General features: G+C 39.3%; 1 protein-coding gene and 1 long non-coding RNA gene across 9 annotated transcripts in view; one reads left to right on the plus strand and one right to left on the minus strand.

The window, feature by feature from the left end:
• LOC143259073 (putative receptor-type tyrosine-protein phosphatase mosPTP-1) overlaps nt 1-20,911 on the minus strand; it is a 690,783-nt gene that overhangs the window by 312,889 nt on the left and 356,983 nt on the right. The gene's annotated exons all lie outside the window — the stretch shown is intronic.
• Nucleotides 12,203-12,609, plus strand: LOC143259074 (uncharacterized). Its single transcript, XR_013032908.1, has 2 exons — nt 12,203-12,347; nt 12,485-12,609. It is a non-coding gene; the product is annotated as an uncharacterized LOC143259074 (long non-coding RNA).

Below are 20,911 nucleotides of genomic sequence, written 5' to 3' on the forward strand. Positions count from 1 at the left end.
CTCCTCGCGCCTACGTAATGCCGGAAACGAGATCCTTTCGCGAGATTTATAAGCGGATCCGTTTCTTTCTTTCGCATTATTAAATTGCATTAATCCGTTGCAGCGACGATTTAAGGGATGAGTGCACGCGGTATTATTGAAGCGTGCATTAGTGTATTACAGATTCATGTTGTCAATATGGATTGAACGGAATGTATGATATCGGAATCAAAATTATTCATCGGTTGAGCATCCGAAGACAAATGTTTTTACTTGAATGGTGTCTAACATGTTGCATCGACGATCATTCAATTCTGTATTTTGTGGTGGAACATGAAGAATGCGATGCTTCAAATACGTCGATCTCTTGCCTGATTCAAATATATTTAATTATACGTGTCATCTAGGTTGTCAATATTAATTTCTTCTAACGAAAGCCATGTTCTTTCAACCTTCTTTACAGATTTTTTAGACGCTCCTTTTTGAAAGTGCCTATTTTAATTTCTTTCCTAAATAGAATTTTGTGAGATTGCATGTAGATTTCATCACAGAAAATAATTGCTTCTACTTCTGACAAGCTTTCGCTTTTAAGCTGTTTCAACTTAGAAGCATTCCAACTTTAATTATTACTACGATAACGTAAGCATTTTCTTGCAATTTCAAAGTTTGTAATTATCATTCATATTCCAAGCTTCCCAGTCTATTAATTATATGTATATTGTTTTCTCGCTATTGCATGTGATGCAATATACAATACTATAATAGTCTCGAAATTTCAGGACGCATATTTTATGTTCTACGTTGCCTGAATATTTACACATGCAAATTGTTATATACGCGTGCACTCACATGCATAAATAATTTCTCAGCTAAAAGGGCACTTCTGTACTGCAAACTATGTATGCACATTAAAGCACGAACTGTTCAACTTTCTTCTGTAAATATCCGAAATCTATCACTTTTCAAATTGGCAGAGAAGAATAGATAACATTTGCTTTAGCCATTAACGTTTGTCCACTTTTGCATTTTTATTCATTCACTAATTTTAACTTTGAACACTCATTCGCACCATAATTGCGCATGTAGCCGCGTACTCGAGCTTCCTTGAAATAAGATCTTTTGCGTTACACTCCTCCAGGGAAAATTAAAGAGTTAGTCAGAAGGTTCTGTCGAGCGTAAATATCTTCCAAGTCGTTTATTTAATTAACAAGACAAACTTAATAGTAAATTAAATGGAAGGAAGTCTGCGTATTTCGTTTGTTTACCTAAAAAATGTCGGCCAGAAATAGAGCATTTACAGTCTGACTTTACAAAGGAATCAGAAACAACGATTAATAAGAAGATGAAGATATGCTCACATGTTCTATCAAATAAATCTCAGAGATAAGTTTCCAAATATCGTACAATGCCTCACAATTTTAAATAATTACAATAATTACTACTAATAATTACAATAAAATTACACATAAATATGTGCATCAGCAGCAAACGTGTAAAGAATTTCATTAGAGAACATTAACATGTGCGACGGTTCCTGTTTTATTTTATGGATGAAGAACTTCAAATGCATTTTATGATTTGTAAAGAATTCATAGCTTCCCTTTGACGACATTTCTATCACATTTTATTCGAGAACACGGTATATTTAATACGATAGATAAAATGAATATAACTATATATAAGCTAGTGACGCTGTTAGCGAACGTGTTAGATGCGTTACTTATTCTTAACGGCTTATTTCTGCAAAAAAAGGAAGATGAACAAGATTAGCAATCCATTTATGAGTCCTCAATTTCCCAAAATCTTTTAATTTTCCTCTCGACCGACCCAGATCCGAATATTTAGTCCGTTTTCCTCGGGAAGCTTCCCGGCTCCCGATTTTATTTATTATAGTTTTACGAACGCCCCATTCTCCGGAGATTTTCCTTAAAATCCAGCACCTCTTTATATCCCGAGTCCCGCGGGAGAATTCTTTCACTCGGCCGGAGTACAACGCTGTAGCAATCCTGCTGCGTATTCCCAGACCATTTTCCCTCGCGAGGAAAAGCGATCGCGTTGCCCGTCCGCTATTAAAGAGCAGTCTGAAGATTCCCCAGTTATGTCAGTCGTATTCCGGAAGCCCCGCGCGGTTCCTGTCGATCATTAATTTGAACCACGGGCGTGCCTTTCAGGAAATCGAACGAATTCCGCTGACGAATGTTGGCCGCGCGTCGCGTGTCAAAATGTATCGCGGCCATGGATGAATTTTTCATTCGCCCCAACTTTAATATGCCGCGTCTCGGCCGTGTTCGCCGTATGAAAAAAATGTTTCCGGTCGCTTGTAAAACCACCCCGATCCCGGATTTTATGATAGCGTAAAGTCAAGTCCGGCTTCGGGACGCGGTGAAAGATCTGCGTCCGTGTGCTTGGCTTATCTGCGCCATAAACCGCCATTCAATCGATACGATCGAACGGCTTACGCTTTACACTCGCGAAATAATTGGGAATTACCCGCTCATCCCCCAGGCTGCCCGCTTCAATCGCTGTTCCGGTCCAATTGGGGTTGAGGAAAAAGAGTCGATTCTCTTCAGCCGAACCGCGGCTCCGATCATCGCGTCAAAATTACTTGGATTTTTCCAGTACTTTGCAGGGAATGAGCTTCCAATGATAAAATAATTGAAACTGAAGGCACGATGGAATGAAAGCTCGTGACATTGTTCGCGAAATCACACGTGGCCTCGTACATGCTCTACGTTCATTTAATTATGGAATACGATTACACTAGCGGCCCGTCATTTCTGCACTCGTCACTTTTATACGCCCATGATTTCCGCGAAATACAGCCTGGCTAGTTTACGAATGAACTTCTCCCAACCCACATTCCTTTTTATTTAGCGAACAACAATATACCACGTGTGATAAGTAAAATGGCCTCTAAACGCAAAATACATGACACCTACTGAAAGAGGGATAGGAAGGATTTTCAAGGAACCGATCATATTTCAAGCTAGGCGTATACAATGCGATGATTTGTTGTACAGAAAATATCATTTTTTAAATTTTATTCGACAAGCATCGTGTAAACAGAAATATATCGACATCAATTTCTTTTAGAATAATGAAAAACTTTGCAATAGCTGTTTGCTGAAATTTATGTAGCGTAAGAAACTGTACTAATTAATTTCTGAGAAGTATCTTAATTGTTGCTGAAAATTCTAATAAAATTATCCTGAGACGTGACGAATGTTTTTATGCGTTCTCTAAGCTTGAATAAGTCTTCCTGAACATTTCTGAAATTCTGATATTAAATCCCACGTTATAAACATTTCTGAAAAATGATCGTTCTTTCTACTTATTTCTAGAATTTTAGCGCCGTTACAAACGATATCATACATACGTCTCATTAATGATCGTTCTTTCTATTTGCCTGTCAGAATCCTGTCATTTTTTAAAAGTTCAATGATTTTAACAGTGAATTTGCAATCATCTTAGATTAATGCTAAGCTAACAATTTAGGAAAATATACAAAATTTTAATCTTGAACTAGTTTGAAGTTACTATTGGAAAGGAATCACGAGAAAGTAATTAACTAGAAATATTCTATAAAGTAAGGAATTAGAAATATTCTATAAAATAATAAATTAAAAATATTCCATAAAGTAATGAAGTTCAAATATTCTATAAAAAAATCAACTAGAAGTATTGAAGTCAATATTAAGAATTTATATTTTCTTAAATTAAATATTGCTTGCCTATTAAAGTCAATTAAGCCCAGATGTAAAGACTGATAATATACAAACCATCTCTGTATATAATAAAATAGAGAGCAAAAAATTGGGGAACTATTAATCCTGGATCGGGTTGTTTGAAATTGTTCAATCTGATATCATAATAGAAATACGTTATTATTGATTGTGTAATTTGGCAATTTCTAGTTTTCATACGCTCGCCACATGTTAGGTGCGGTGGTAATTATATATTACTTGTTAGTAATTAGATGTTAATAAACAACAAACAGCTCTACTGTTCAATTAGCGTGATTGAATGATGTTGAAAAATATTGACATAAACAGATACATCTCCTAAACATTAATACACTGTGTAAAGTGTAGATTTATCATTATTATATAAATTACAATATTCATGTCAAGTCGTATGTACTTAAAACAAAATTAAAAAAAATAAAATCAAAAGAAAGTGGAGAGTGCATTTCAATAACGTTGCAATTGCATTTAACCCATCAAAAGGTAGATACTCATGATACAACAATTTGGCAAGGTTAAATAAATCATCAATGATTGCTGCCTGGTCGTATCGCTGTTCACATAATAAAATGTATGTAATCACTCATTCGATGGTAAATGTATACGATTTTTTTTGCATAACGTTAACTGATAGAACTTCTACATACAATCTAGAAACAGATACACACACATAAATCCACCACATCGCCGATACAACATAAAAAGTAGCAGAATATTACCTCCGGTTCCCCGAACACCCGATCCATCGATCACGTTCCCAGCATTTCATCGCAGTCGAATAGCAGACATAACCGTCTATATGCAAACAGTTAGACTAAAACGATACGAATGTATATCCGAAACCTATACAGAATAAAAGAGGAAGGAAAAAAGGGAGACTCCCAAAGTAAGACGTTCCGATACGACCCACTTCTAGTGGCACAGTATTCCGGGTTCATCGATAAGGCCGGGTTCAAATATTCCAATATATCCTGTACATCAAACTGTTCAAAATTTTATGCGCCCCTATCCCGGGGCAAAGAGAAGAGAAGCGCGGCGCGCTTTTTCCTCGGCTTGGGGTTACGCGGCCGCCTTAAGAATAGAGGCATCGGACACGGGTGCACTCGGGGTACGGGAAGAAATCGGACGAAAGAGCAAAGGCGAATTCGGAGAAGACATGCATAATGGATCGACGTTGCATGTCGACGCGATTCCCGGTGCTCGATCGTATAAAAATGTCAGTAGCTTCGCCGCACCCCGTCCCGTTCCGGTTTCGGCCCGACCCAGCCCGCCACAGCCCGACTCAGCCTGTCCCAGCCCGGCATGGCCCGGCTCGGCTCGTTTCTTCTGCCGAAGTCAAAAACATACGACGCCCAGATCCGACGCCAAGGTGTTTTCCGTTCCGTTCCGTTCTGAATAATTTTAAATCCTAGCTGCGATAGCGACACTCTGCAAGTTTCGGGCCGCGAGTACCGATACGACGAGACTTTCTAGACCTCCCACTCGAAAAATACTCCCATTGCTCATTGAACAGAGACAGCAGGGGGGGTGTTCAACTTCCGCCACGTCGCGGACGATAATGCCCCGGTTTTCCAGTAAATCAGTTTATCGCGTTGACCCGGATACTTAGCTATTCCTTCGGGCTGTAATTCACCCGGGCCGAGGACTGAGCTGCCTTCGTATCGTGATTTCGGCCATTCCAGCCATTTAACTTCTGCGCTTAGCGTTAAATTAATCATTATCGCAGCTACGGACGCTGAGTAATTGGGCAGTCGCGACAATTCGCGTCCCTTAACTATCCAGCGTTATAATACCGCTGACATTGCTACCTTCGATTGATTTTCATCTTCGTCGTTGATCCCTGTGCGCATAACCTTTAATACATCCGTCGCTTTGGATCCGGTTAATTAACGCTAAATCTACCGTGACGCGTCATATTGACCAGGGTCTGCTCGAAACGAAAATAAATTAGTCAACCCGATTAGCTGCTGCGAACAGAACTGGCGAATCATATCAATATCCGCGAATCAAGCAAAATTTTCTGCCGGCTTAAAATTTCTGCGAATAGACAAAGGATCGAGCCTCGTGACTTCGTCACTTCGAGCTCGCTGCGAGGAATCTATCGAACACTCGAGATCCCCTCAAGACAATGAAGCAATTGTGAATCTGACGTCTTCGGGTAATTCTGATCCGGGTGCAGCCTGAGACGCTTCAATCGGGATCAATCGGTGCGGATCGGGATTCCTGATGCTCGGGTCACTCGGTCACGATTCCATTCATGTGCCAAGTCTCACGTAACTAGTGATGACGTTCGTTGTATACACGCGGATAAATCAACGAGGACGTAATCAAGTAAACCACGGGCAATGGACACGCTGTCGAATTCTGGCATCGCGCCTATTCTCCGATGGCAGCTGCCTAGGACGCGTGCGATGAACATCACCATTCAAAGAGATTGATCCCCCGTTTGGGGGGTCGCTCCGTACCCTGCACGCTCAATCCCGAAATCGCGGTCGCTTTGATTCTGTTTCCTCGAATTCAATTGTGCATTTCAATATTATCGTCCCGGCAGTGACGACCGCCGATCCAATCTTATTAATGAACTTCGCAAACGAGTATGTGTTCTTTGAACCGTTTCTTCACCCTTGTCAGTCCTCCATTCATTCATCATATTTAATTGTTCATTGTTTCATTTAGATGAAAAGCTAGAAATATTTTTTCCAGAAATTGAAGTATTCATACTGATAAATCGAGCCTGTCTGAAATGTAGGATTTATATCGATTCATTAGCATTGATTCGAAAACTTCTCTGCCGGCAATTATATCCTCGATCTGCCCAATCTTCTTGATGGATATGTACCATTATTTTCTACTTTAGAAGAGGCAGCTCCAACATTTCGTTTCGACACGTTGGAACAATAACAACAGACGTCTGAAATAACACTTTTAGTTTGTCGATCGTGTAAATTACTCGAAGCTGGAGCTACTATCAAATTGAAAAAAAAGAAAATGTTTAAATTTACTTTAGAAAGCGAAGTTTAGCAATGTTTACTACTGTCATGAAAGGATGCGACTGAAACTGATTTATTAAGGAGCGAGCGAGATCAGATATAAAATAACGGAAGATATACGAGCAAGTCACGATCAATTAAATTAGAGAAGATTATGATCTTTTGAGTTTCCTACCATAACTTCGGGAGCTGGTTCAACCTCGCGCGCGGATGTGGATGCTCGGAAATTCATCTATCGAGCCCGCGCGCGGGACAAAGTTTCCAAGTAAAATTTGTATAATAATAAAGATAGAGCAAAGCGCTGATTGACGAAGCTGAATGTGCAAATACACCTTGCGAACCGTGTAAGCCAGAGACGACAGTTCGGTAGCTGCGTTCCCGGTCTCGGGGTTCCAGTTTCCGACTGCTCGGTCGAATAGTTTTCATTGCATCGCATCCAGCTATAGGATAGCTACGATTCTTGCTGGGTACACACTTTTGTAACTCGAATCGCGAATATCGCCGGCAATCCCCGGCAGTCTTCGTCCGTACTTCGGGCAGCGGGACTTCGGAAAGTTCTTCCCGAGTTTTGTCTATCACGAGCGATCCGATCGGGCCAATCTGCTCGGAGCCTAGACACGCGAGACGTCTCCTACTACTTGGGAACGCAATGTGTTAGCTCCGGTTCCTTCGATTTCCGAGAGCCTTCGAAGCTTCGGCACATACTTGCCGCGAGTTTTTGTCGAGTTCTTTATCAAAGAACGTTCTTCATAGCGTTGGCCAACTTACTCCGGAAATGAAGCAGGATCGTGGATAGCGCAAATGTTTTGTACACTCGTATCGTCTTTACGTTTCGTCTCTCTATCAACTTTCTATGAAGATATATAGCAGAATTCCGATAATGCGGCATACTCGGGACTATGGTAATGCCGGAAAATCAAATATGTCAGATAATTAGGCTATATTTACATATGAAGCGATAAAAACGAGAAATTTGATTTAAATAACAACCATGGATAATGTAGTAATGCAATTTATTAATAAAATATAGGATATATAGATAAATATATGAAATATATAAGATATGATGCAGTTAGAAGGCAATTTGAGTACTACACGATGACTTTTTAAACAATGTCCGTATATCAACTTGTTTCATAATTTTTGATCTTTCATTAGAAAATTCATTTCGAAGAATATGTAGCTTCATTGTTTTCATAATATTATACTCAGCAAATGATATTTTATTCCAGCCTCGTGCCAACTGATATTAGTTATGTTATCATCATCTTCATCATTGTCTATATTTCCTAACGCCTGCGGGTTTATTGCACATTTAATAAAAAATAGTTGGAGCAAATATGCCGGTTGATCGGACGTTCCAGAACTCTACTGTTGCAGAATACATTATTGTAGTATGTGTGGAATTCTTTTGCGTAGAACGTGTGCATGCAAACGTTCATTGTGCAATGAACGAGATGAAAGCGAGTTGATTGGCAACCATCGCGACGTTAACAACATTGCATTAAAATAATTTCTCCACTTTATAAATTCTCACCTTATTAAATACAAAGCATTATTTCTATGAAATATTAAACGAACTTAATAAAGAAGTATTAATAAGTTCCTAAACACTTTAATATTTATTAATACTAGATCGTCAAAATTTCAATTTTGAAAACGATACATCGATACCCTTGAATTATAATATTCTGAATTATAATTTTCTGTTCTCGTCCACTACTCTTTGTCATAATTACATACAATCTAGTTACAGTTGTAAACGATATACGTCTGATATTTTTCGTTTCTTCCATTATGGTATCCTTCCATTAGCTAAAACAATTACCTTGAAGACTCGGTTAAAAAAAGAACGTAGGAAAGTTAAGATACAAATATATAGTAAAAATATAGTAAATACAGTAGAAATACTCGAGGTCCATCAACATCGATGAAGAGTCACTGACGTGATTAACCAGCCAACGTTGCCAGTTTAATTTGCTAATTCCCTGAATCAATTCCCCTACTCTTGACCACCCCCCAAAAACAACAAATGCCGGGTGCGTGTCAGAGGAGAAGTCGCTGGGCAAAGGCTCGAGTCATTAAGAAGCATGTCGACGGGTGTCTCGCGCCGCGCCGAATGCGCTAATCATCTGTATTCCGTTTCCACGCGGCTCAACGCGTATCGCAACGGCGGGTGTTCTTTTGTTCGAGTCGCACAAAAGTGTCTGGTGGTTCCTTTCGGTAACTAAGAGATAAACAGTGGCGGGGATGAGCGAGTCGCAAAGGCGAGACACATAGCCGGCGCATCAGTCGCGCTATTATGCGCCTACTTTGACAACATCTCGACGACAAACAATGCCTGTCTGCGAGTGTGTCTCCTACGTCTCTCAGCCTCCATCCGCTCTTTTTCAACGCCGGTTCGGCGCATCCCGGCTCTTCAACGCCGTGACGACCGAGCAGCCACGTGTCTCGTGATTTTGCCCGGGGAGCATGTCTCTTTCGCATATTAGCGAAGTTCGCCTAAAGTTCCGAGCCCCACGTCCGGCGTCGTCTTCGTGACTACAGACAGCCGAAGACAGGGCTCGGCTGCTGGTGCAACGAGACGACCGAGCTAGTCGCGAGGGAGCAACGCCGGAATACGGTTACCCGCTACCATACAAAGCGCGTCGAAACCACAACCGGCGGTCGAAGGCAGTCGATTCTCCCGAGAAACGAGTTAATTCGTCCGACCGGCTGAACGAGGTACGCGCGTTTATTGGAACCTGTTCGACGGCAGGCTTGCGGGAGTAATTTCGCATGCAGCACCCTCCTTCCACTTCCGCATCCTATTTCGCTTCTCGCAGCCTCCCGCAGACCAGACGTTTTGTAATTCCACGGCGGAATCAGCTTTTTAAACCTAGCACGCTTTCAGAACTTACCCGGGAACAAAGTGCAACGATTATCCGTTTTGCGCGATTAGCTCCGGTCGCATCGGCTGTGAACTTTTTCTGTTCCCGGAATTGGAACGTCAAGTATACTGATGCTGGGTATCTCGTCTTTATGCTGATCTCGATTTTCGCATTTCGGATGGAAATCAGGTAGAGAGAAATGTAACTTTGTTAAAGGTAAATCTAAAACTTACTGGTGTTTCTGGCTTTACAAGAACGTAATTAATTACAGAAATGTGATCAATTATTTCCTACGAGAGACTCTTTATAATTCCAACAAATTTAACATGAATAATATGAAACCGGTCATTTTGATCATCGCAGTAGGTTTAGGGTTACGTGGAAGATTCTACTTTCATTGTAATTTAATTTCTGTTTCTTAACATTTTCTTAGGAAATTTCTATTTCACAGAAAACTTCAATTGTTCGTTTTTAGTAGACATTTTCCTCTATTTTACGAGGCTTGCAAGCAATAAATGTGTAGAGATCTATCGTTTTTGATATTCAGTTCTGTTTTTTACTTTTTGTTGTGATGTTAAATTACAAGTTCCAGATGGTTCTCTGGAAAATTTTCTCAGATATATTTGCTGCACCCTTTCATATTAAAAACACACGAAGCTCTGTTTCAATTTTAACCAGTTCATATCAATCGATAGAGCAACCTTAGGTATTTAAATTTCAATGTATCCTAAAATAGGCGCTATAACAAAAAAGTTCTGTCAACTGTATATTTCAGTAGGTAGGAAACGAAGTATCAGAAATCATGGAAAGATATGGCCGCTTTAAATCAGCTTTGATATTCTCCCGTATTATCGGAATTTGTATTAACTTGCTGTTCTAAATACGTGATATTAATAAGCAATAAATTATAAGTAGAAACACATCGGTATAATTAAATTTTCATAAGCAGTTAATTCAGGATGATTAACGATTAAGGATTCCAAGCGATATATCTCACAGGCGAATACGATTATAATACAATTTACGATGCCGCTAATTTTGCAGCATAAAATTGATAATTATCCGACTACGAATGTTAACACGCATGACAAGTCTATCTCAACTTAACTTCAAAATTGTTGCTATCCCTTCTCAAGAAACGTTCAATGTTAGGCGACTCTAATTAACCGCCGTAAAGCAAGAGAGGTAAATGTACAACTACAATTTGTAATTAAGTCAAGTTTATTAATACAAAGGAAACACGTCAGACAGACGATATTAACTCAGTTTCTGTATATGAGAAGAATCTCCGTGCGTCCTGCTACGCTATTATTATTACGCTCTTCTTTATTGTGCGAAAGTTTAGACAGCACCATCACAAATACAAAGTACATAGAGTCTTGCACAAGGACAAAGTACAGCCGGTGACTTAATACCTGTCTCTCTAATTACGTTACCTGTCGTGCATGTACAACTTCTTATCAAAAGCGTGTACAAAATTCTGCAGTAAAATGAAAATGTTTCCTTAACATTTTCTTTATTAAGTCACATAACATGTTCTCGCAGATGCTCTCGGAGATTCCAAATCGAGTTTATATAATAAAAAGAGAGAGAGAGAGAGAGAGAGAGAGAGAGAGAGAGAGAGTTACCAAACCGGTTAAAGTTAACAGAATTTGTAGCATAAAGAAATGTTCCACGATCACGTATGAAAATTTAACTACACATTTGCGGCAAGTCTAAAATTTCTCAGCCACCTGGTCGCAGAATAATTCACGAGACACGGGAGTCGTAAGGTAACATTCCGCCACCGTCCATTCTGCAAGAAGAAAACGTTTCGCAAGAATTTCGAAATTTGGTGTGTCGCGCTAAAACGGCGCGAGCACCATCGGAGAAGAAAGGCACCCGAGCCGGGGTGAAATTTTGAATCGCGGGGATACAATTTTGCGAAAGAAAACAGGCAAAGAAACTTCGTTCGTAAATAACATCGAATAAATAAGCCAACGAGGATCAAAGGCTTTGACAAAGAATTCATGCGACCGCCGCCGTCAAGGGGAGCGAACCAACGAACGAACCCTACGAACGACCAACGAACGAACCAACACGGCAGCGGCAAGAATCGCGAGGATTTAAGTGGAATGCGCCGCGCCATATTGTGGCAAGACTTTTCTTATCGCGCACTTCGGTTCGCCGGTACATTGAAGGAACTCGGGGCTCGGGGCTGATAAAAAGGGACGGCAATTCGCTTGCCATTTCAAAGTTCGCTGCGGGTTCAAGTTATTCGAGAACATTGTCCGTGGCCATACGCCCGGTGTATCGGTGATTTACCACGATAAACCTTTTTTTTGCGAAACCAAGCTGCACATTGTCATGATTTTTTAAACGTCGCGTCGAAAACTACCCGAACCGGAAAATCATGTTTGTCGGTGACTGGCGATCGTATCGGCGTAAGCATACGCGTATCCGTCGCGAACCCGTTTCACAAATGCATATTTCGCCGAGTTCAATTTTACATAAAAGAGCAATATCATTCGCTTAGCGGGCATTCTATTGATAAATATATAAATATATATATAATTGACTTCATTTAACTCGTTGGTTAAGAATATTCAATCTGAATTCGTCGCGGTGAAATGTATTTTTACTCAGGATTCCTAATGGTTTTTGGTTACAGCGAGTATGCGAGCTATGCATTGGAATAAAAGCCAAAAATAGCAGACATGCAGAACGACGGGAGCACTAAACGTTGTACCAATCTGTTTCATCCAAATAAGGACGCATTGTCAAAGGTATAGAAATGGATTATACAAGTTTTTTTTTAAGTTGAATAAAGAATCTTGTAATGATCTGGTATATCGATCAATCATCAAAGTCCATCATTATCTATTGTACGTCGACGTAACAATCTTTAAACGCATTTTTCTAGATACCGTATATTTCAAAACAGGATGATGAATTAAAGGATGATCACATTCAAGATGAATTAAAGTATCCGTCACTCGTCTCATGCAAACGACTAAACCAGGAATAAATATGGTAGCTACTTCATAATATGATTTATGTATTTATTATTAATATACAGAAACCTAAAAATTGCTCAGAAAGATCGATAATGGAAAAATATATTAAGATATTCTTTCTCGCTCGTAACACTTGCATAAGAAATTACTAGGATTTGCCGGCGTTATTTCTTTAGAGTGTAGTTCTCTTCCCGGAACACTCCCGTCGGCCCTCTTCTATTATTCCTTTTGGAGTTGCGAACTTTCACACACGCTTTCTCTTAAGGGATGCATTAAACTTTCCCCTCTGCTAAATCGAACGACCATCATGAATATATTCCGTGGGAAGTTCGCAAAGCGGAGTTGGCGAAACATCGGGACCGCCGTTTGACCCAATATTCTCTAGCGGGAACGATTTAAAGAGTAGTCAACGGCGACGATAGCTTTTTTAGTGATCACTCGCGAACAACAATTTTTTTGGCACGAAATCGACGCCGCGGCAAGCGAACGTTTCGCGAAACGTGACTCGCAGAACTTTCCGCCGGCAGAAAGGGATCGATATGCGCCGACGATAGCGCATCGGTCCCAGCGAATCAGTATTATCAGCGGCGAATTAAGTTACAGTCAATAATTAATTGTCTATACGGTGAATGAACGCGAAATGTAATTCCATTTATTGCTTTGAAGGCAATTACAACGATGAAATAATACGGTGGAAATAGTTAGATGAGCCCGGGCAATAGCACTAATTTCTGATTAGTTCGTTGGTAATTACGAAGCGATAACGTTGCCCAAGCACCCGGCGACGCTTATCAACGCTAAAGCCCGCGAAACTACCTTCCTACGCGCTGATGAGCCATTGTTTATTCCTGTGGCCGAATAAAGCATTCTCGAGCCAAAGTTATCCCGGCAGACCATTCCGTTCGTATTGATTCATTGTGGATTTTTCGCAAACAGCGAAATTATTTACTAGAACCTATTTCTGGAAAGGCTTGTGTTAAGCATACAACGATAAATAGCATATAGCTATAAGCATACGATAAATAGATTGTGCCTTTCTGTTTGTCTAATTTATTTTTACTTTTCACTTAACGTTACGATAGACTGATGGAAAGTCCGTGAATCTTTTAAAAGCCAGCGAGTACGAATATCTAATGAATATCTAACAGCATCGATTCACATAAATAATATAATTAATTTGATCTTGCTTCTGATGTCTTTGTCCGGGCGTTCTCCAGCAGATGAAATTAATAAGAGAGTCAATAAGGGCGCTAGAGCGCAACTAATGAATTTTTTGACATACGCGTGGATCGATACGATGTCAATCTCGGCAGCACTAATTTAATTTCGAGTAGTCACGATTAATGTGAAATAACGGTACTCCGCTCAAAAACGGAACGGATGTGTTCGTTTGATGAACGATGTAGGGAAATAACATTGTTCGAGTGAATTTCCACATTGACACACATCATTTCAGAATTACTGGTTATCGAACGATGACCCACATCTCCCGCGACACGTAATTAAATACGATCGATCGTCTAATTAGATGTTCCAATGAAAATAATGAGGAGAGATAGCGCCGCAATTTCCCTCGATTTGCACAGTTCAGTTCTTTCCGCTCCCCGCGCGGCCTCTCGATCTCGCTTTGGGGATTGCTAGCTGCGCGCCGTCCGCGTATCGATTATGAGTGGCCTAATTGCCGGATGCTATTATAAAAATACTCCGGGGACGCATTAATTGTTTTTAACTAATTGCACAGTGCGTGGAGAACCGATCAGGAACGATGCGCTCGGTTTATCCGTGAAATCTTCGGTACACATGCACACGTACCGCGTAGTTCCCGTGTTAACGATTTGGTTAATTTACCAACGCGCATAAACGCGAACCGTAGACGAGCCGTGGAACACGGAGATATATCCACGGTGAATCCGAGACCACGATTTCACCGATCCGTCATTGTGTTTCTTTTGCAATTAACAGGTTTACATCCGAGCATCTCCGCTTCACTCGCAATCGATCATTAACGGGAACTCGTTGATTAACGCCGGTTATTGCAAGCCGACACTGATCAGTGTGGGATTCCGCTATAATAGCTCAGTAAATTGTTTTGAGATGACCGGTGTTTGCCAAATTCCTCACCACGTACGATTCCTACATTTCCTCTAACTGGGCTGCAGGTATTCGTGCAAACAACGTACTGAATAAAAATTGAACGATCTTGGTTACATTTAATATTCTTCAAGTTTTCAATCTTTCGTCCTTCCTTGAGTTTCCAGTCGACTTTGAATATTCATTCCACTCGTTAGTAGATAGGTAAAATGAAATATTAACAGGAAGAGTAACTTTGCGACACTTGGTTCAACGAATAATTTCATAACGTATCATAGCGTACGGTCATCTTGTTTTTATTCTTTTTTCATCGCAAATCTATATTTCTCATTTCAGAATCATATTCTACGTAAAACAATGCATAACTTTTATTTGAATCAATCTTTTGTAATATGATGTTCTTAAATGAAATAATAAACTTTCCAGAAGAAAGTAACATGTGGTCATTTTAATAAAAAAAAACAAAATTATCTTTGGCATAAACATGAAAAATCAGCTAAATATCTTTAAAAAAATGTTTCAGATAAAAATTATGCATTCTTTTACGTAGAATATGATTCCAAAATAAAAAATACAGGTTTCTGAAAGGAAAAGCAAGATGATCTTGAAATAATCTTGAAAACGCTCACACATTAAAAAACTAGTAGTGCCATTTGACTCCGCACTTGAAATACTGAAGGATATGCATCAGTTTGTTTTGTTTTGTTTTAAATCACATATGTCTCTACGAGATTTTTTACAATCTCAACTTAAATGGGACACCTAGTATACATTGTTATTTATCACTGAATTATATTTAATCTACAACAGTCCCTTAAGAATATTAGACTCCATGTAATCAGATTATACAGATCACCAGAAGAAAGAGATTACGAGCACGTATACCTCTTGGCCAAATGCTCAACGAATATGTCCGCGCGGCCGGGTGCGTTTTTAACTTTCACCGTTTCACACTCACCTTCTTCTGGTATTTTCATTCTGATCGCTTTTCTTTTTGGCAGGCAACGATGCCGCTAAGGTGATTATGAAAGCCCGACCAGGTTAAATTACTTTTGGTAACGTTAACTGCCGGCTTGATGCCCGATGAAGATAGCGCTTATGGGGGTTTGTTGACTGAACGGGGCGGGTTTCCACGCACCTGTCGGGTTTCCCACAATTTTGCTCGGTGCCTCGCTCGTTTACAGACATTTCGAGTGGGCGCACCACCCGGAAAAAGGGGGCTCCGCGCTCTTGCATCGAGAATCGTTGGGGTCCATTTAATGCGATTAGACCAGCCCCGCTATCATCACGGCCTGTTTGATTCGCCTTTTTGCTGCGAATCTCGTAATGTCTTCCTTTCTTCTCCCTAGGTTTGCCTTGCTCCATCTCGGCAACCTCCTGTTCCATCCAGTTTCGCCCTTCTCTCGTTGTTTCCATCACGTCTTTATCGACTACGCTCGTTTTTCGCGAACCTGTCTATCTTGCCTTTGTCTCTTGACTAGCGTTCGCTCCGCTAATGGCCGAACCCTGCTTCCCTTTGACACACGACGTTCCTTCAGTTTATCGAAATTGCAGAGTTCTGATACCATCCAGTTGTTCCAGCGTTTCGTGTAGGTACACTGTTTCGTATAGCTGCGAATACGATATTTTAGTGTAAACTTTTATATGTATCGAATCCATTTTCCCTTGATCTGTTGAAGTCTGCTCGTTAACCTAATCTGTTTGCTGCTGTTTGAACTTTTACGTTCCGTACACGCTATGCGATAAAAAGAGATTATCAATCACTATATTGCAGAAAAAATCTTTTATAATTTTCGCACGTTTACAGTTTTATCTAACAATTTTTTCGTCATTTTTTTTTAATAAAACATGTAACGACTATAGTTAATCGTCCGAAACTAGATGGCTGAATTACGATTTTTAATGCTGTGGGAGAAAATCGGTACGGGCCTCGCTGTCAAATTGTTAGTAAATTTTTACGTATTCTTACGGATTTCGATAAATATCGAAATGAATGTAACACGTTGTTCCAAAAATATAAGAAAGTGTGATATTTGCAGTTATAGCCGTTCGACTATCATTTTATCGTGGAATATGCATCTTTAATTCGTAAACTAGTAAAATATTACTTGAAATACTATCTAATCCATTTTACTTTACACGATCAATATTTATTAAACTAGTTTGAAGTTACGATTTCTCAGTCGACTGGGCCATTTATACTACCATACAGTGTCAGGGCAACAAGCATAAAAGTAATTCATTTATATGAAATCGAAGTAAAATTCTACTCTTCTTTCACTGGTATGTAAACATCAAAATTTTTCATCCAATTATTATAAATTGTATTTCTCATTGTAGGAATTCGTTAACGCCAAAATAAGTGCTAAAATCAAGGCAACTGTGAATAAAGTCGTAGCGCAAGGGTTTAATCATTTTTTTTTTCACTTTGTTTCGGACTCATTTCCGTTGCCGATCGCGAATCCAGTTGTCTCGAGTTCTAATTGTTCCGGCCAGATTTAAGCGGCGCTCCTGGAACTGTCGGGACTGGCGCGCATCCGAATCTAGTGGTACAGGGCTGTGACTATTAATTACAGTGTAACCCGGAGTTAATTACGCGCGATTCGAAACTCCGCGGGAGAGCTGCAGCGGCGCGCTAATGAACGCAATAACGGCCGGCCACGAAGGGATCGAAACACGCCGGGAAATCGCGGCAAAGAAAAACGGGAAGCGGAACAAGCCTCTGTACACACTTGCTTGCTCGCTCGCCAGCTCGCTAGGTCCGTCCAGCTCTCTCTCCTCTCGTTGACCCAATTTGACGGCAGACCAAAGTTACGACCGACCGAAACTTCCTTTGGTCCGGGGACGCTTCGTCTGTCCTGGCAAGGGAACTTATTTACTTATGCATTTTAACGAGACAAGCCGGTAACCTGCATATTATATTATGTAAAACCGTATTAGAAGATGCACCGTGTAGATAGGGTGCTCCACTAAATGTAGATTATTTAACGACTCGCGGTGCGAAGAATGGCAGACAATTTCGCGGAAGCAGTGGATCCTAAAAAATAGTCGCGTTATGTATGGAATGTATTAATGTACTGTGGACACCCAAAAGTAGGGTAAGTGTGTTAATTACCGTGCCCGTTAAGATGACGTCCGAAATTTTCGACAAATCAGTGTTTACAAAACATTAACGACGATGGAAACATTCCGTTTGTTATTGTCACTGACCTCCCTAAACACGCTTTTGTTGGTAAACGAGAAGCTCCACAAGCTAATCGACGTGAGGAGCAAGGGGAATGGGTCACCCGTTTCAACAATCACGTCTCTTGTTCGATGCGTAACTTAGCCAATAATAAACGAAAGTCTGAAATCGAAACAAAAACCGTTCCCCATGCCTCTCATTTAATTTATGCGTAGAGTGTTCCATTTTCTCGTTTCCCAATATTACCTTCAGATTCGTAACGTTATACGTTAACGTAGTCATAAATATATCTATATAGATAATATAATAGTCTATCATATGATATCTACTACATAAATATAAAAAATATGTATATAGTACAGCACGTTTGCTGCATAATACAATGAAAAGTTGATCAAGATGCTAATTAATAATTAGTAATTACAAATAATCATGCGTTCATCAGAAGAATCTGAAGTTAATACTTTAGGGATGAGTCAATGTTCTTGCATCTCGCAATTGTTGCGTCTGTTTGTTTTTATTCGGCTGAACTGGTTTGGTGGAAATTCAGTATGGCGACTAATTTGGGATTAATAGGAAGGGATCATTTCTACCACCAAGGGAAACGCGTTCACCCTACTTCTGCAAGGGTGTTAACACATTGCGGACGGCTCACGAGATATCTCGTTTTTAGCAAATTGAACGTTCCGGACGGGTCACGAGATATCTCGTTTTCATGTTTTTTTTATTTAATCGGCAACAAGCAGCCAGCCGCAAATATTTCTGTTACGTAACCATAGTAACGAAGCCTCCCGCATTCCTAAGTAATTTTAGCGAAACAAATGAATCATTCCAAGCATGTAGAAATGATCAGTCATTATAGCCACTCTAAATCAATATTCAAATTTGTATAATAAATAATAGTTAAAATGTAAAAAATCTTATATAATAAACAGATATATAAACTATGTATATATAGTATTATTTAAGAATACTAAATGCAAATTAGAAATGTGCGTATCCGCTTCCTGTTACTTGCCAAGCATGTTTTTGGAGCGTTCGAAAATGTGCGGTTTTTGAGGGCGTGTTGAACGCGCAGAGCCCCGTCCGCAATGTGTTAACATAGATGGGAGGATTAGAATCGGCACTACACTTTTCTCAGCTGACTTCTTCTGAGCAATGGACGGTACATAGTTCGCAATAATCAGCGAACAAGTAAACACTATCTCAGACAGAGGCAACTGCGGTAGAAGAAAAGACAAGTACATCCTTTACAAAGTTGAACAAACTTTAAAGTCGATTGTCTCGAAAACGGAGCCTTGGATAAAAAGATGTTATACCAAATTTTTATCATATTTACGTGGAAACGCTCCTTGCTTGGTTGTATTACGAATTCTGGCCCAACCTGTATATTCGGGAGGATAGTATCGTGAAATTTTGTGACGTGTATAATGCAAGATCTAACCATACCCTGGACAGAGGGAATTTTAAATGTGTTCTATACAGAAATAAATTTAGTTTAAGCGCATATAAGGCTAGTTAATTTAAGTTCGTGATAACGTGAGCTTGCAAAGGATGTTCTAGACCATGCATTTGAGGGAGACACGACGGTCAATAACCTGAGCGACAAAGAACCTGAGGAGATTTAATTTGCTGCTAATGAATATAGCGTGGTAACAGAAACAGAGTCGATAATTGCATTTGCTTCGTCAACGACCGGTTAAATCGTTCAAAAAATAAAATACATTTCTGAAGATATCAATTCTTATTTCTAGAAATTGTATATAAATATTGTATACATATTTCATGTGCGATACTATTATATATTATTTCATATACCTGTTTCATGGTACGAAACATTTTATCAACCTCTTTATAACTGTCTCCAAAGCGTCGCAACATTTTCAATACTCCACTATCCCTTAAAACAATTACAAATTAACGCCTATTACTGCTCGTTAATCACTTTATCGATTTTCGTGATAAGACTATAAATTAGGTATTTCATTATTGGTAGCTCGGAGAAGATTTTCGTAGATTATACAAGTTTGCAACTCGCTTCCCTGCTGTGTATGCTTGCCTTGATCCGCGATCAAGCTAAACAGTCTCATTTAAACGGGAGCTTGTCTAGTTAAAATACTTAACAAAAGTTCAGATTAAAGTGGTGCAAATAAAACCAAAATTATACGAAATCTTTGAAAAGGAAAAATCAGTGCTTCGTTACAACGATTCCTAATATTAATTTTCTCCTTTTTCTTCATTCAACTTTATTTACTTGTTTAAATATAACCTGAACTTTTCAATTTTTCCGATATTCCCTTGGGTCCCGTTTTATTTCATTTATTTTATATCAAATTCTGTACTTCCAGTTTCGTACTATAGATATTGAAATTTCTCATTTACTTAAAATACACACTTTGGTAAGGGTTGGTGTTCATAAAGTAAGATCATTGAAAAATGTTTTTAAATTGGAAAGTCAAGAGTTTAATGTCAAGAATAATAATATTGAATTGACATGAATTTTGTGTCATCAAATAACGGAGGTAGTACAAAATAAAGGCAGATAACGATTATCTTCGAATAATTCTGTTTAAAAAATATATCTTCCGGGGTACTATCTCCAACGATAACGACTTATAATGTTATTCAAGTCAAGTTCTATTATTTTTGTTCAAATTGGTGTTTCCTTGTATTATTTTTAGAAATAATTTTTAAATAATAATTTTAAAAAATCTAGAAATAATTTTTAGAAATAATTTTAAGCACGTTTAAGTGGCTCCCTTATTCCTCTATTAATTTGATTTGCTGGTAACTATTAAAATGTTCTACGATTGTTTAACTAGTCTGAGTTCACTTTGTAAATCCTGTATGAAAAAAATAATTTTCTACAATGTCTACAATCTCGATGTTCACGAAGGTGTCGGAAACATAACAGAACTTGGCGAAGATCTCTGGAAAGATTCCATTTACCGGACAGGCTTCGATAAGAGCACGCTAACTAATTTTTCTTTTTATCAATGTTTGGAGGCCGCGGTTAGACGCGACAGAAATTCACGGGAGTGTATCTCGGCAGGGGCAA

The sequence above is a fragment of the Megalopta genalis genome, chromosome 3, assembly GCF_051020955.1.
Source record: "Megalopta genalis isolate 19385.01 chromosome 3, iyMegGena1_principal, whole genome shotgun sequence".
In the NCBI taxonomy this organism is placed as follows: Eukaryota; Metazoa; Arthropoda; class Insecta; order Hymenoptera; family Halictidae; genus Megalopta; species Megalopta genalis.